Genomic DNA, 17,275 nt, shown 5'->3' with positions numbered 1-17,275 from the left:
GTCAGTGATGATTTACCTACTACTGTAAAAATCTACTTGACAACAGAATGCTAGCTTTTCTGAAGGAATAGACATTTAAAAAGTTACAGAAGAAGAATGAATGCTGTCAAATTAGGCAAAAAGAGTACTTACAAACTAGGAATGACAAAGAGATAATCATGCTGACATCAAAACTTCTGCATAAAATAACATCTACTGTTAAAAAGTGTGAAGAGTTTTGTTTGTAATGAATATTTTGACAGATGTGTCATACAGGTTTCACCTCTCCTCCAAATTTCCATTCTATTAACACAAAAGAACAAATAGAAGAAAAACATTTTTGGTAGTATACTAAATGCACATATAATGCATACATATTTTAAGATATATATGTGCTCTGATGGTTAAGGAGTATGTGGTCGGACATTTTGAGTATTTTCTGATTTGTTTGCTTTGTTAATCTCCTACCTCTGTTTTTAAGATAAACACCACAGGAAACTTCCATTGGATTTTTATTTCCAAAAGGTTAGAGGTATTCTCTAGCTACTTAAAAGATATTGATCTAAGCCTCATACCAACAGTGTGAACAAGTGCCCTTTTCAGGTCACAGATTTTTTATGCAAAGAGAGATCTATAAATATTTTTTTTTTCAGATGGAAAAAATGTGTTCTCATTTCTATAGATATTAGTTTATTAAGTGATTTTTTTTCACACTATACCATTACCAAGCTATTTTAAAATCTGTAGAATAAACTCAACACCAATCCATTTATCCATACCTATGTGTGGTTTTGTTTGTGTCCTTAAATTTATGCAGTCTCTCTGTCTGCCCATGTAAAGTCTGTGGTGGGTTAATCCCTGCCAGACACTATGCCTGGCTCTTGCTCCCTCCCATCTTCCACAGGATGGGATCAAAACAGAAGGAAGGCAAGAAGGTGTGTGGATCAAGATAATGACAGCTCAATAAATTAGGCAAAAAACACTTAGGTGACCAAAGGAGAAAAACAATTTCTTTTAGTTCTTCCTGTTAGTAAGCAGATGTCCAGCTGCTTCCTGGGAAGTAGGGCCCTTAGCATGCATAACAGTTGCTTGGAAAGACAAAGACCACAATCGCAAACTTCCCTCTTCTTACTATTTTCCCTGAGCTTCTTACTGCTGAGCATGACAGCTTACAGTATTAAGCTATCCATTACTTACTATCCATTTGGTCAGTTTGGTTGTCTCAGCTATGTTCACTCTCAAATTCTTGTCCACCCCAAGCCTACTTATTCTGAAAGAACATGAGATGAAGAAAGAAAGCCTTGCTGCTGTGCATTGCTGAGCAATGGATAAATGATTACTGTGTTATCAACACTTTTAGCCACAAATGCACATCACAGCATCGTATGGGTTGCCATGAAGAAAGTTAACTTCATTCCACCCGGACTCAATTCAGAATCTCATTTCCCATTTGCAGATGTGAGGAAAGAGGTACATTTTATACTTCCTCCATCTTTCTAATTTTTGCCATGTTGCACAAAGAGAAAATTATGAGACTACATCAAGAGTGAACCTAAAGATAGTAGTGTACCAAGAAAAAGTTGACAGCTCTACTCAGGTTATTTGTGTGTTTGTTTTTTATTTAAACAAATGGGTTATGGAAGCCAGAAAAGAACCAGAGATCACAGAGGGAGGAAAGCATATAATTATATAGGGTCAGGGCATTGGGACAAACTAATCAGGTTTTACTGTCTTAATGACCCTAATTTTTACATAACTAGAAGATAGAAACAATAGAACAGATATAGATATATATACACATATATACATACATGCACACTAAGTATTACATTAAATTTATATTATTAATATAAATGGTTTAGATATGGAGAACACATCAGTCTTTAACAATACCACAGTCTTGCTTGGAATATTGAAAAACAGGTGGACATTGCCCATTCACATAAAAGGATACACAGATGAGTTTTCAGTAAAGCTTCACTATGCATTTTGGGGCTTTTTTTGTTTTACATTATCTGAAAGAGTGAGTTATGTAGCTGGTGAAAAGTATTTCCATATCAATTAAATTTAATGTACTTGTCTGTGACTCTGGAAAGACTTCAGAACAGCTGGAGCAATTGACATTGTGACAACTACCTAAGAATTATCACTGTATAGTCGAGCATAAAACTTTAAAACCACTTCTAGAATCAGATGGATTTACACCTGCAAAACCTCGGACTTACAACAACAGAATAGATGGGCTTACACACTTTAATGCCAAAGCGGGTGAGACAGGAAAAGAACTAAATTTTCCAAACAAATCAGGGATTCATTACGTCCTATCAATTACATCTTTCGACTATACAAGAAAAGGATGGCAATTCTGTCCCTTACTGCCAAACCCCACAGCTTAGTGGACAGCTAGTACCTAAAAATCAACAACAAAAACAACAACATCAAAAGAACTTTGAGCATACAGAGAAATTATTGAAAGAGTCGTCATTAAGATTACATTAAAGCATGGGTTTATACTTTCCTCTCTGGCAAAATGGAATCTCTACCAAATCCCAGATACGGATCTATAGTGCAGCTGAGTTTCTGTGACTATTTTAAGTAAAAAATAATAAATCAGTCAAGTCAGTCAGCAAATTTTTTTTAAAACAAACCAGTTATTTAAAATCTAAATCAAGGGGATTTTATCTCAGCTTAGACTACTTATAACAATAAATATATTTCAAGATAATAAATAAAACATCCAGACTGAACACAAATCCTTCAAAAATAAAAGAATAACCAATATCAGAATGTCAAGAATATCAGAATGTCATTGGAAAGTTATTTGATGCCTAAGCATATTTGCAGAAGGTTTCTGTAATTAGGTTTAGCAATTTAAAACATATTTTCTTTAATAGTGAACACTTAATCACAGAAAAAAGTAATAAATTTTGAAAAAAAGAAGACAGGATTTTGTAAATAGGAGTGAAGTAAATTATTCTACTCATGGTTCTTCGTTTCCTCTAACACTGAAATATCAAAAACTGAAACAGAGCAAATAGCTCACCTCTTTCCCTTGAAAGTAATTAAAGATAAAGTGTGCTTTACAGCTGTCATACAAATGAAAGAATGGAAACACAATTTCCAATAACAGAAAGAAGAAATAAGTTTTTCTATTATTAGAATTATGTCAAACATACATAGTACTTTCTTCTAATATGGAAAAGTCAACATCAGTAGCAAAATTATTTTCACTCCCTTTAAATACAGTGTCTAAAAGTTACATAGAAACTTAGCTATAGTGAGATTTGGAAAGCCACTGGAAATATTTTTTTGTGTGTCCTACAGTCCCCAGTGCCCTTATTTCTGTCATGGGAATCGAGTATAAAGTCAGTTTATTCATTTTCACACAGAATTCAGTGTCTGAGCCTTCTAGTGCTGAGAAGAGGAGATAAAATTTATATGTGCACAGCAAGAAGCAGAGCTTGAGAAGAAAAGAACAAAGGTTTTATTATTGTGCAGAAATTCTGGCATCTTTGGTTACAACAGACAACAAGAGATCTCTTCCTTCGCTTGCAAAGATGTTGCAGGTGTTGAAACTATTTTCTTTGCACAGATGTGAGCCATCAGCCTAAAAACCAGACTTCTTGAATAAAAATCAAAGAATTCATAACATTAATTTTTAGGTTCATCAACATTAGAGATAAAAGAATGTCTTTAATGTAGCACTCGGGGATATGTTGCTAAGATTGAAATCAAATTGTTTGGGTTCCAGTCACAGGATAGCAGTTGCAATACAGAATAAAATGCAAGAACTTTCCTCACACATTTTTTTATTTTTCAGAGGATGTGAGTTATGATTTACAGTTATTACTGAATTGAAAATATTCTGTATAGGCTTCAATTAGAAATGGACTAATTAATTTAGTAAAAATGTAGCTCAAGTCTTTCTGCACTACACTTTAACACTGCCATATCTTCAAATAAGTCATTAAATACACTGTGCGGTGCAAATCCATGGTAGACCTCCTGAAATAAGGAGGACTAGGAAAAATCTAAGGAAAGATTTGGAGAGAATGACTGAATGAAGGGAAGTGCAACAGAGAAAACAAAACAGAGAAATTGAATTGATTAGAAGTGTTGAACAAGGAACAAATGTTTGCTGCAAATCTATAGCCAAACTATTAGTGTAACAGTGTAGAACATGATATTACAGTATAGATATCTTTAAGAACCTCTTAAGAGACATCTAATGTCTTTTGTCCCTACTGATTCAGGAGCACTGACAAAGACTTTCCTTTGACTGATTGTTCTATACAATTTGACTAACAGAAGATATCTTGTGACCTTCTATAAACCTACTATAAAAATTTGAATTTGTTTCAAAACATGATTTGTGCCTGCTAAATTTGGTAGGCAAAATTTTGAATGGCTCAGTAAAAAAATAAAAAGCTCCCTTTTTCTCCCTGCTTTTTTACTGTCATTCAGTATGGATGGCTACAAGGATAGTTAAGATACACATAGCATATTCAGAATGGGGACAATGACCCAAACTTCTTACACCACTCTGCCCTTGTAGAACAGAAACCTCAGAGAATTTTCAGCCTGACACTCTAGCCAGAAAGATGTGAGGCAGTTGGAATTGGGAAAGTTGGAAACTCTGGAAGTCTGAAGTTAAGTAATAGAAATAATAGAAAACCTCACAGATTGTTTTAAAAGAGGGAAATGAGAAAGGATCATGGATAACAGAGAAGAAAGCATAGAAATTAATTAGAAGGAAAGGCTGTAGAATTGCTGGATATTCAATGAGAATGGATTTTGTATTAAAACCATTGAACCTTTTATTTTACTAAACAGCTAATCATCTACTCCTCAGTCTCTCTCTCTCTAAATAAATAAATAAATATATATATATATATATAAAGGTTCAATAGCTATGACACTTAATATATTCTCTGCTTTTTCCTAATTGCAGATACTGAGTCAGCCGTGATATTGAGAAGACTTTTTTTTTGTAACTGTGTGCAAGATTTTATGTAAAATGATTACACAGTGCTATAAGGTGAAACAAAAGCATTACCTTGTCAACTTATAGCACATATAGCACAGGAAGAACAATGACCTGTTGGAGCCAGTCCAGAGGAGGGCCTCCAGGATGATTAAAGGAATGGAAGCACCTCTTTTGTGAGGAAAGCCTGAGAGTCTTGGGTTTGTTGAGCCAGGAAAACAAAAGGCCTCAGGGTGACCTAATTGTGGCCTTCCAGTACCTAATGGGGACCTACAAAAAAATGGAGAAGGACATTTTACAAGGGCATGTGGTCACAGGATAAGGGGGAAATGCTTCAAACTGAAATAGAGTAGGTTTAGATTATGCATAAAGGGAAAATTCTTTACTGTGCAGGTGGTGAAGCACTGGAATAGGTTGCCCAGAGAAGTTGTGGTTGCTCTATCCCTAGGAAGGTTCAAGGAAAAGTTGGATGGGGCTTGGAGCAACCTGTCTAATGGAAGGTGCCCTTGTCCATGACAGAGGGTTGGAAGTAAGTGATCTTTAAGGTCTTTTCCAACCCAAACCTCTCTGTGTTTCTATCACTCTATGAACATACAGTTATCTTCTCAAAAACTTATGCCCTTTTAAATCCTGAATATTCTTTTCCAAAGGAGTTCAGGATTCTTCATGCTATATTACATATATGTACTCCTATGTATTAAATGGCCCCTTGCAGCCTTTTTAATAATTATTCATAAAACTCAGTCCTTAAAATACGTTTCTTTGAAGAAAAGAGTGAAGCACTGCATGCAGCAAATCTCAGTGGATTTTAACTGATCTTTTTTGCAGGAGGTCCATTTCCTCATTATTTGATGACTAAACAGACTCTTCACACTAAAATAGGCACAAGGTCATAGTGTCTAATTTCTGACCTCCTGTAAAATATCATAATTTTACAGTTTCTTATGGATATCTAGAGGTTCCTGAATATCAAAATATGACATTTCCTTCCCTCCTGCTAATTGAATATTTTAGTAATTTCAACATACCTTGGATGTCAAATGTGAATATTAATGCACATTTTCTTCTGCAGGAAAGGTACATAAACATTATATGTAAGCATATGCACGATTATTTCAATTTCTATTTTTAAAGACCTTTTCCTAAATCTAGCTGAATGCATGGAACTAGACAATTTTGGATTTTTTTCTGCATCAGAACACATAGCATGAAATCATAATGTTTTCTCAATGTATAACATTTTCTCATCCTCTTCTCTTCCCCATGCGCAAGCATGACCTAATATTCCCCAAAAATAAAAGGACTTTGTCAAATTCACTGGATATTTTATTGGCAAATATATTCAAAGAAAGGAAATTAAAAATCAGACATATGGATGATATATTTGAAAACTTAGGGCTTTTTCCCTCATATAAAATATTATCTGGCTGCCATCTATAAGCATATTTAATATGGATGATGAAAAATGAAATAGAAATTGTATACTTCAATTCTTTAATTTTCACAATGGTTGTGGAACTGTTCCAGCAGCTATAACCTTACTGGAATGTGATCTTTTCTAAATACATAAGTGTAACAGAAATTGTGTGCACACCTTGATAGCATAGAAAGAGGTAAGTGGTACTAGCCTACATGGTTTTCCTCTCAAGTTCCTCTCATATCATAATGTTTTCTCCAAATTAGCATTACTTCATTGTGTAGTTACCTTTTGCATTGTAAAGTCAATTTAGCAAGACTGAGATATTTTTTCAATTATATTTGACCTAGAAGATAAAAGTCATTAAGTGATATAACATAAAAACCATCAACTATTCTACATCCCAATTCACATGAACATAAACTTTTGTAGAATAGATACTGTACATAAAATGCCAGGTGTCTAAGTATATAGAGGCTATAATTCCAGAAATTTCTGTTTTGAAGCAAGGCATTTGCATGGAGCTGTCTACAGATTTCCTAAAATTAATCTGGAAAAGAGAAAAATTATTGAGGAATTAAGGGAAGTATAAATTAAATGAAAACATAATCTATAAAGTATTTTAGTTTTAGAAGTTAAAATTTATGTGAGCAGAAATGGCAGAGCAGCAGCATGCATCCCTCATTCAGGTTGCTACTTAGCAGCATACATCATGTGGGTTTCCTGAATGACTCCTGAGATTGTACCAAATCAGGAGTAAATTATTCATTGGCATGCATTTTGGAGATTGGTCTCACATGACTTACAAGCAATAGTTCTGATTAAAGAATAATAAGGAGAAATTAAAGGAAGAGTCTTCATAGCCATGACTCTCAGACTCTTTTTTTGGTGCTCACTCAGAAGCGTCTTTATAAACCTAAATTGCACAACAACACTAAGCATGCAATGAAGCAAAAGTGGATCATATACCCTTAATTCCACTTTGTACAGGTAGTTACATCACCTTGAATAGAATTCATTTTAACCTGCAGCCAGATTACTGGTGTAACTTAGGTATATTATCCTTTCAAAAGATAGAGCTATGTTTCAAAGAAATAGAGCAGTTAGAAGATGTGTAAAACTGATGGTCTTACAGCAACCATAAAAAAAGTTTGCAATATAATAGCTATTGTTAAAGTAACAGTAACACTAAATACCAACAAGGAAGCCAATGGAACTTTTTATTAGATATAGCTTATTAAGTATTAAAACAATATGTAACTCAATGTCTGGCTTTTTTATGCTTTGTTTGCCTTTTCTTATTGACAGTTTGGTTTTTCCTATATTGGTTGCTAACAACACTCAACTATATGCAAAAATTAAGTCTGAATGAAGACAAATTAAACTTCGGTACAACAAAGAAAATGTTTATACGATGCTTACTTACCCATCAGCTGAAGTTTGACGAAATCCAGCAGAAGGCCAGGCAAATATGTTCCTAAAACTTTAATATATGCCACAAGGAAATTGAGTATGCCATTCTCCCCATCTTCTAGACACCTGCCTCTACTTATTTTGTAATAAAATGTGAAATTACTTACTTATGAATCCATAACAATGAGAGAAATGAAAAGGAATTCCACTCGAAAAGTAAAGATCTTTTCACTTTTGACAGAAGATTTCTGTTCAAGGGAAACAAAATCAAAAAGAATAATTTGATACATATTGCTTATTTTAGATAGATATAATCCATACAGTTTAAAATCTGAAGTTACTTATAAGATTTCTTTGAGTAATATAATACACAGAAGTTTACTAATAATGCTGTTGACAGAAAATTACTTATAAGTTCAAATGGAATACTAACACTGTGAAATGCTGTTCTCATAATCACTATACCAGTAAATCATTGTTGCCAGGAACAAACAAACAAATAAACAAATTAGCCATTTAAGTAATTTGATCTGCTTAGAAACATTTGATATCTTAATACTGCTGACTTAGAAATCTGTAATGGAGCAATGTCCTCAAAAACATGATAAGCAAAATCTGGTGCAAGGTAAGTTAAGCTATTTTAAGTTACCAGACTTCTGAACATTTAAAATTAACTTTATGAAGACTTTAAAAACATGGGGTTTAGAATTAGACTTGGAAGAAAAAAGTTGAACTCTTCTCAGAAACTTCAGAGAAAATTAAAGTGTTGGAGATGCTAAACTATGTTTGCCAAAGTATTCCTTGAAACATTTTAAAAAACACCCCCCCACAGATAAACTAAACCAATAATAAAATTAATTTTTTAAATTATGAATTATTCTAGTTTTGACTGGTTCAATCAATTTAAAACACATGAATAATAATTAATAACAAAACTTAAAGTTAGTAATTCTTCTGGCAAGACGAATCTTGAACAAGCCATATTTTGAGCTGCAAACATGTCCTAAAGTTGTTATAAATTTTATGTGACAACTTGTATATAGACACTAGCATGGACATTGATTTATTGATTTGCATGGATACACTCATATGACACTGTGCATATGTGCACAAACAGTATCTTAAGAGAAAAAAAATAAGTGGGATGTAATTAATCAAAATAATTTGAGTATAAAAATAAGATCCTTTATTTAATTTGCTCAATGGCATTACATACATCTGCATCTCTCCCCCATCAAAAAAGAAGTCACTTAAGAAATCAAAAATAACAATGGAATTCACAATACATAGTTTAGTATAAAAACTCCTGCAGTCACAGAAGTACATATAGATTTTTACTTCCCTTTGTAGAACTCCTTAGAATTTTTGGAGAGCTCTTAAAAGTAAAAATTCTAGACCATTTTTAGGCTATATGGTCTTAGAAACTGTGAGAGGTTTTTCAAAAAGTAGAAACTAATACTATAATGCTCTACTAATTCTCTGATAATACTTTTTTGGGTCTAACTGTGAGATTCAAATAATTCCGCTCTGGCATTTACTAATCTATTCCACTCAAACTATTGAAGGACTGATATCATAAATCCATACTAATTTGCATTGGCTGTAGATATAAAGAACACATGTAGATTAATATAATTAGATTAATATAAATACTAAAAATTACTGGGTCTGTACTGTAAACACAGCTTGTCCTGCTATGAGCTGTATTGGTTTTAAGAGATTTCAGGTATTGTTCATTAAGATTAAAAGATAATAGACTTTAGTTCTATATTAAGTTTCATATGACATTTTGAGTAAGAGGCTAAAATGATTCAGAATCAACATATTGCATGTATTTAGAAGCTGGATTTATTGAGAGAACCTATGAAGGATTGTCACAAATTCTGTTTCAGTGGCTTTTTAAAGTCAAGAATGTATTAAAAAAATGTATGCTGTATTTTAATATGCTCCATTTCAGTCACATTTACTTAGACATGATGTACCATTTAATTCACTGAAGTCCTGTGTCCTGTATTGTGTCACATATGAGACTTGATTACACTGTTTCTTCTGGCTTTATGACATATGAATCCATTAATATCCACAGAATTAAGCAGTTTTATGTCTGCTAGTTAAAGACTCGTGACTGCATTAAAGGAGGCTAAAAAGTTACCATATTTCAATGTAAAATTATTTCTAATGAACACTTTACATAAGTAAAGACAATAAATAGAGCCTTTAGAAAGATGAAACCTTCAGCATACCTTCCCAAGCTACTTAGCTGGAGAGCTGACTAATTTGGAAGCTTAGTGGCACCAGTTGCTCCCAGTGGCAATCTGCCTCTATTCGGGAAGAATCCACATGCATAAAAATATTAGCATGATGATACATTGTTAATCCAAGTGTTAGCATGATTAACTATTTCACTTGCTTGATTTCATTTTCATTGCATATTTACCTCTTCATTAAATCTTTCTTTTCTCTCAAATCACCTCATTATGAAACACTTATGAACAAGTAAATGACTACAAATTTACTGTATATAATCTTTTTTTTTTTTAGTACCCTGATGGGTTATATGTCAGAAACACTGGAAATAGAAAACATCATAAAAATAAGTGAAAAATTTAATCTAAATTTTGTGTAGTAATTCTTCAACTACTATTTCCACTGAAATTGCATGTAGTGAAACCTTCATAAACTAAAATATATTTCTTTTATCCAACCTGTTATCTTTTTTATTTTGCCTCTGAATGTTTAAATATTTTCAATGGAAGCATTTTTCAATCATCTGGTTCACAGGTGGCAACAAATTTCAGTTAAATAAAAATTATTATATTCTTTCTGTTCAAAGTTCAGTCAAGCTCCAGAATTAATACACTTCTTTAGTGAAAAAATACAGCAAATAGTCAATCTACATTGATTTGGTAGGGTTACAGTAGGGTGGAAAAGAGTATTAGTCATTCTACTATTTTTTCTATTTGCCCACTTTCTCATGTCTTACATTCTGTCATCCTTTTTTTTTCTAGTAAAAAAATACATTGTCAAAGCCAAACAAACAAATGCAAATACAAGAGAAAAAATGACCGTAAATATAAACAATAAAAGACACAGACACAGGAAAGATCATCTATTATTTTAATTTTTTTTCCTCTATGTCATAAATCACTCCCTTTTAAATCCTTGTATTTATATATTATTTTTCAGAGCAATGATCTGTATTAATGCCTGTGAAACATTTAATAATAACAAACAAATAAATAAATAAAATAATTTGTAGCAATTCATGAATTTTTGGGAAAAGGTAACTCACCAGATCATCAATTTGTGCATCTGCATTTACTTGGTTATGTGTGACTGCATACATATTCTTCCATTGCTTTGAGTGGAGGCCTGGTTGAATGTTTGTCTGGAGACTTTTTTAGACTAGCAACCAATGCTTGATTGGTTTGATGTTTGCTCAGCTCTTGATTCCACTCTCTGAATTGATAAAGTTCTCTAACAACCATAAAGGGAACTTAGGGACCTCCCTCCCATATTTCCACCTAAAGTGGAAACCTAAAGTTAGACAAGATGACTCCCACCCACAAGAATTTAAAAAGAAGTAATGTTCTTTCATGTTGACTAAATATTTTCAGTAATAACTCTCATGTGCTGAAAGTGAATTTTACAGGTAATGTTATTTAAATAATATTTCCTTTTCTAGTGGAATAATAAGCTAGGAGCATTCGTTTACATTACTTCAAATATTAAACTTCAATTTCATATACTGTACTGAGGCTATTACTGAGTACTATAGTTTTTTATCAATTTTTTCTCTGAGCCCTAGTCCAGCTGGAGAATTCTCACCTGAGACTGCTCTTCTAAAAGCTCCTCCTGCAAATGGCAGGGTTTCTCTTGTGTCCAGCCAAGCCCTCCTTCCAGTTTTTCTGTGATTTGCATGCTTTTTAAGCTTAAAACCAGTTTAGATTACATGGTATCATTTAGATGGAAAAGCTTTCATTCCTGGAAAATGTTTCTTTTTCTAAAAGTATCCCATTTAAACCAACATTTTATTGTATTGTTCCACTTATCTCAATGCTTTCTTTCCTGTGTATTAATTACAGGGATGAAAAGTATAAGCACTCAAACTACACTATTTTTACACAGCTGTGTTGAATCAGAAGTAAAAATAAATAAACAAACAAAAAGGACATATCTCTATATAAGTACATATGCAGAGAAGGGGAGGCAGAGAAAACTAGTTTTCTTGAGTTTACATGGCTTTATCAATAGAATATGAATTTAATCCAAACCTCCAGAGTGGACAAGAAAAATACAGTAGAGTAAAACAGAATGCAAATATTGAAACCGTGTGCATTTTCCCCCTTTAATAAACACCAAGTAGCCTGTTTCCTTTCCCATGGAAAGAAACATTTTAAAAAGACACTGCCTTTTTTCCCATGAACTCTCAGTTCCTACAGAGAGTTTCTGTAGAATAGGTGGTTCCTGTGGATTCCCATACTCATTTGCTGTTATAAATTGGTCTTTTTCATGTTCCTTTATTCAAATGGTATTGTTCTTTGTATCTTTGCTGATACCTAAGACAAGACACTTCACTATCTTGTGCTCAAAAGTACCAATCTATGAAAATCAATTTTATTCCCCAATAAATACATAAATACACATGCATCTATACAAAAGTCTAGTAATCTTTAAAAAAATTGGCTTAAATTATACATCCTTAGCAAAATATAACATCTCCGAATGTAAATTGCTAGATAACAGTTAGATGTTATTCATCACAGCTAATTTATTGTTCATGCATTCTTTAAAATTTGTAATTTTTTTTTCATCCATAAATATCATTAGGTATTAAATATTGCAACTATTTTTCTCACTCCAAACTGAAGGCTTCCCCCACCCCTGGTGGATCAGGACTGCAACATCGCTTTGACCAAGAGACCTCAAAATTTCAACAATCAGGTCTCATTTCTGGATCCACAGGTGGAGATTTTATGCCTTGCTACTTTTATACTTTCTTTCACTTTTTCTCCTTTTCTCTTATGCATTTTTTCAAGTTAATTTTTTGCTTTTTATTATTGATTGTCTAACTAAAATGGCTACATTTTAAATTTGCTGAGTACTTTGTTTTACCTTAAATATTCTAAAGTTTGGAAGTAAAAGTTTGATACTGAACCACCCAAGAATTTTGTTGTTTTTTCTTTGTGCCACTCAGAGTAAGTCAAGCAACCTTCCCCTTAAAGCACCAAGAGAACTGGGCCACAACAGCTGCAGACAACAAACAAACAAACAAACAAACAAACAAACTCCCCACGAAACCAAAACAAAATCAACCAAGCCACTCAGAAAAATTCCATTCATTTTTGATAGGAATTGAGTGGGCTAAGAGTTGTCAACACTACAATCTACAAGAAAACACTCGAGTCTGGTGAAAAATCTATAACAAAAAGGATGGACTCAGTATTGTCATGTCCTACGATAAAAGTTTCTACTTCAAAGCATTCAAGTGTTTTTTTTGCAGGACAAAAGTTATTTTAGCCTTAAGAAGGGCTCTCATGTAATCTTAAGGGTTATCATACTTAAGAGAATGTAGATTGCCTTTGTGAATTCTGACAACTGAAATATCCATCTGAAAGGGAATTCCAAATTTATGTAAATCAATTAATTGAAAATCAAAGGTAAAATAAACAGAACTATGGCACTCTCTCAATCCTCCTCTTGGTTCTAGAAGAAAGTGCTGGCTGTTGTAGATTGCATTGAAGACAGCAATAGATGACAAATTCAAGTCTATTCCTTATAAATCTCTGACTACAATTTTGAAAAAAAAAATCATGAAAAATAACAAGATTATTACCTAGCTTTAAAAAATTATTTTGAATTTTTGCATGATATTGATGATGCTTATCCTTGAAGCACTAATATATAATTCTGAAAAGTATAGGCAAGGCAGTATTATTTTTATCTCAAGGTTAAATTTTCTTCATTAGAATTTGTTATTTTCAATTTCATTTGATGTCTATGAGCAAAAAATCCTCTGCACACTCACCAGTTTCAGCAAGCTGATGTCATAAAAAAACCTTAGTTGTTGTAGCTTCATTGATTGTCATGATGCCATTACAGTTGTCTATCGTTCTTCCACCTACCATAAAATTTTCCATTATTGGACATGGTTTGGAGTTTCCTAGAGCTTTTCTCAGCTTCATCTGTTTGGATTGAAATTTGTCTTGCTGGGTTTTTGCTCAAGGCCAAATTATCTTGAAACGTGTAAATGAAAATTATATCTATATTTCTAAGGAAGATATTAACAAATAAATACATGAAAGAATGTGCATGGAGAGAGAGTGCACTATCATCTGTCTAAGTTCTACATCCATTCTGCTGAAAAGTTCTTGTGTCCTAAGGTCAGTGCTGTGCTATGGCCCGTACTTATCCTGGGTTTTTTTGATACCTTGTGGCTTCCCTGCTAGAGAAACTACTTGCCAAATCTTAGTCTGATCTGATTAAGTCAGAAAATACAGCACACCGAGTGAGGAACCGCTTCACAGGTGTTCCTTCTGAAAAATATCCATATAAAAGAGGTGAATCCAATTTTACTTTTAAGTTGGGTGCCTCTTGAACTCTCTTTGACTTGGAAGCAGGCTTTGATGCTGATTTTACTTAAAAAAAACATTAGTGTGGCAAATTCAAATATTCAGCATTCCCAATACATCAGAATTAATGTTGCCAAGTGTAATAATGTCTGTCTAACCTATGTAAGCATATTTGCATGTTTTTAGATTTGCTAATATCCCTTCCTTTAAACATCCAGCTTGTATGATATCTTTTATCACTTAGCGAACAAATACTTAAACATTTTGATTTCTTATAATTTATCTTTTAGTGTATAAAGTACAATATTCAAGTGTTTATATGGATGAAAAAAATACCTTTCACTCTATCTGAGTTTCCAAAACCTACAAATTAATACTCATGTAATTATTTTTAAAAATCATGGACACTGCACAAAATAATTAAGCTCAAAACAAGACCCTGGAACAAAATTCTAGTCCATTCAATGGCAAATGCTGAATCTGCAACCTACAGCTAATGTCTCTATACAGCAGTTTACATGACTTAAACTGAGAAACACAGCTCACATTGTGACACAACAAAAAAGACAACATAAATAAAGCCACTGATTTTCAACCCAATGGTGTCCGAGTGCTTCATAAATATCAGCATCCATGATATGAGAATACATCTCTATTATCATTTTATGCATAGGCAGCTGAAGTAAAAGGATTTGGGAACATGGGGTAAAAGAAGATAAGGAGCCTCACATTAAGCAAAAATAAATTGTGAAATGCTTTCTATCAGAGCTCTCAATTGGGATATATGAGAACAGAGATTAATTTCTCTTTTATTTTGAACTAACCTGTTTGAACTAATATTATTCCATGTTGATCTAAAAGGAATTGGTCTCTAGACTTTCTTGTAGAGCTTTCCCCTTTTCATAGGCAAGTTTAGCAGTTATTGAATCACTCAGAGACAGAAAAACTTGTATGTGCTCAGGAGCTATTGTCCTAAATGCAACGAGAATGACCTTGGCACAAACTCCCAGTCAGAGATAGGACACAACTGAACATTGTTTTCTCATGCCTTTTCTTAATTCTTCTCTGTAAAGACTTTTAACTGTTCAAAGCAAATTAACATTGGCTACAGTAGTTCTTAGCAAAGTTCAGTCTGCTGCAGTTCAGACAGCAGCATTTCACACTGGATATTCAGAAAATTTAGAATTAGTATTTTCATTATGTCTGAAGGAAAGGACAGGAAAGTGTCTAAGTCTCCAGTTGTCTTCATAGCTCAATGACATTTCTTTTCCTAGAGTTTTCTTCTTCATCAGCTATAGAACTTCCTATTTAAAACAAACAAGCAAACAAAAAACCCAAACAAAAACAGGAAGAAAGATTCAATTTGTTTCAATGTATGTCCTTGATCACTGCTTTTCTTGTGGTGTTAAGCAAGTGTCATGATAAATGAAGGAATTGTGGCATACAAATCAGGCATTTTTAGAAAATAAAAATTTGAAAATAAAAAGCTGCTCATCTGAAGTTGCAAAGTTCAGGGGTTTTTTAAATCTATTAATTATGAAGAATGGAAAGAATTAACTTTGAAAGAAAACTGTGTATACCTACAAAACTGTAGGGTTGTGAAAATTTTTGGCTCAGCTAAAAAAAAAAGCAAAATAAAATGTTTAAACCACATGCACAGAACCACAGGTTTCAAACTTTGCAGTATTTTTAAGTCATAAGTCATAACCTATTTTTCTTTTCTTAGTATGCTGCATCTTTTAAATATATGCTTCATTTCTTAGTCATCTGGCCCTGTCCCATGTTGGAATTGCTCCCTGCTGTTAATTAGAGGTGACCATGATTTGATTAATCTCAAACATGTGTTATATATGCACACTATGGAAAACTGTATTCTATATTTTCTACTTTAAACATTTTTGAGTGTAATGGAAACAAGCCAAACATTTTTTAAGGACCTAATCTTATCTTAATGAACAATATGGATATGATCAAAATAAGACATTCTAATCCATTTAAAGTGTTAAAAGTTCACAGAAATATGCACTAATCATGTACAGTATTTATCAATGTAATACAAACAAGGTTTCAAATGCATACCACCTGAGCATCATTGCTATCTGCAAATCTGAGGTTCTCCATTTAGACAAAGGTTTGTAGCAGTTTGACAACGTGCTTTGCCTGACCTCACATTGTTGGTATGTTACCCATGTAGACATTTTTTGAAGACATTAGCCATATTTTTTTATACCTAAAGATAGCAGTCAAGGATGGCTATAACATTGCCTTATGATTTTACACAGCTCTTGATATTGAAGTGTCTTTAATGCCTAGAGAACAAATGTATGATTTTTTTACAGGATTTATTAATATTTTAAATTTTGGGGATAGTAATTATATAGTTATTAAAGAAAAAATCACTATATAAGGAAGGCTAAACATATTGTCTTGGTTTACAAGCATCTGTAAAGACCACTACTAAATAAGAAGTTTTGAATATTTTATGTCACATTCATATAAGTGCCTATGCTTTTTTGTGTAAATAAAAGTACTGTGAGTATTAACAAAAGTTCACTAAAAGATTTACTCCAGCTATTCAAAAGAGATTATTTTTAAAAAGTTAAATATAACAATTTTAGTTTTTAAAAATGACAATTATTTAATTTGCTGTTTCTATTTTTTTTATGTAGAACTCCACTGTTATTAATATACAGCCTCCAGTGGTAAGTGAAATATAATTCCAACTAATTTTTCCTACAGCTGTATACAAATCAATAACTGTAAGAATCCCAGAGGAAAAGCATGTGGTATGGCCTTCCAAGTTCCTAATGAATGCAAATAAGCTGACCTTTCTTTGACAGCTATGAATATGGTTTTTCACAATTTTACCATTGAAATTGCTACAATCAGCAATTCATACAGCAAAAATTG

The 17,275-nt window shown here is 32.8% G+C and overlaps 1 long non-coding RNA gene across 1 annotated transcript; it reads right to left on the bottom strand.

Moving 5' to 3' along the window:
- Window positions 1-1,577: 1,577 nt before the first annotated feature.
- Window positions 1,578-6,375, bottom strand: LOC129047164 (uncharacterized). Its single transcript, XR_008509162.1, has 2 exons — window positions 5,036-6,375; window positions 1,578-3,601 (listed from the first exon to the last, which is right to left on the bottom strand). It is a non-coding gene; the product is annotated as an uncharacterized LOC129047164 (long non-coding RNA).
- Between the last annotated feature and the right edge of the window lie 10,900 nt (window positions 6,376-17,275).

This window comes from Molothrus ater, chromosome 1 (assembly GCF_012460135.2).
Source record: "Molothrus ater isolate BHLD 08-10-18 breed brown headed cowbird chromosome 1, BPBGC_Mater_1.1, whole genome shotgun sequence".
In the NCBI taxonomy this organism is placed as follows: domain Eukaryota; kingdom Metazoa; phylum Chordata; class Aves; order Passeriformes; family Icteridae; genus Molothrus; species Molothrus ater.
The sequence above is the reverse complement of the archived record's forward strand: the minus strand, read 5'-3'. Positions and strand labels throughout refer to the sequence as shown.